Source organism: Nematolebias whitei, chromosome 7, assembly GCF_014905685.2.
Source record: "Nematolebias whitei isolate Nwh7 chromosome 7, NemWhi1, whole genome shotgun sequence".
NCBI lineage: Eukaryota > Metazoa > Chordata > Actinopteri > Cyprinodontiformes > Rivulidae > Nematolebias > Nematolebias whitei.
The window spans coordinates 52,221,656-52,222,849 of NC_056504.1; positions in this window are offsets into that span (position 1 = coordinate 52,221,656).

A 1,194-nucleotide genomic window follows, 5' to 3' on the forward strand; every position below is an offset into this window, starting at 1 on the left:
GGGCCAGTTGTCTGCAGGGCCAGTTGTCTGCAGGGCCAGTTGTCTGCGGGGCCAGTTGTCTGCGGGGCCACCACGGGGCCACCACGGGGCCACCACGGGGCCACCACAGGGCCACCACGGGGCCAGTTGTCTGCAGGGCCAGTTGTCTGCAGGGCCAGTTGTCTGCAGGGCCAGTTGTCTGCGGGGCCACCACGGGGCCACCACAGGGCCACCACGGGGCCAGTTGTCTGCAGGGCCACCACAGGGCCACCACGGGGCCACCACGGGGCCAGTTGTCTGCAGGGCCAGTTGTCTGCGGGGCCACCACGGGGCCACCACGGGGCCACCACGGGGCCACCACGGGGCCACCACCCCCCGCTCTGACCTTCTGTCGAGCCGACCAGACCAAACCGCTGCATCAAACCAGAAGCAGCAGCAGGAGAGTTCACGTGCACACCTCGGTGATCACCGCGACCTCAGCACCTGCAGGAATGGACACTTGTCGAAGAGTCGCTGCGCGCTCATCTGCAACAAATACAGATTATTATTATTAATATTATTAAACGAGTCAAAAATGAGAAAAATACTTCAAATTTGCTCTGACACTTTGAAAATAATTGTTCTTGAACATTCTCAGCTAAACAATTTGTGCAAAAAGGTGCACGTTTGGTCCTAATGAACGTTTAGACCAATAGATACAACAATAAAACAACTATATATGTTTTTATTTATAATAAAACCAAAGCATCGGTGTGTTTGCAAACCGTTTTATTTGCAGAAAGTAAATGTGCAACAGTTCACATAATGAAACACGTGCTCAAAGATTTAGAGGAGAAATTCAAACACGTTTAATTTGAACTTTGAGTTTTCAGAACTTTTTTAGTAAAAGACGAGAACAAACTGAACACGATGTGAAAAAAACTGCAACGTGCACTTCATCACTGGAGCGCTGATGTTTTAAACTTAAACGTTATATTTGTATTTAATGGATGCATTATTATTTTAATATAGTTGTATTTGATGGATACATTATTATTTTAATATATTTGTATTTCATGGATACATTATTATTTTAATATATTTGTATTTAATGGATGCATTATTATTTTAATATATTTGTATTTCATGGATATGTTATTATTTTAATATATTTGTATTTAATGGATGAATTATTATTTTAATATATTTGTATTTCATGGATGCATTATTATTTTA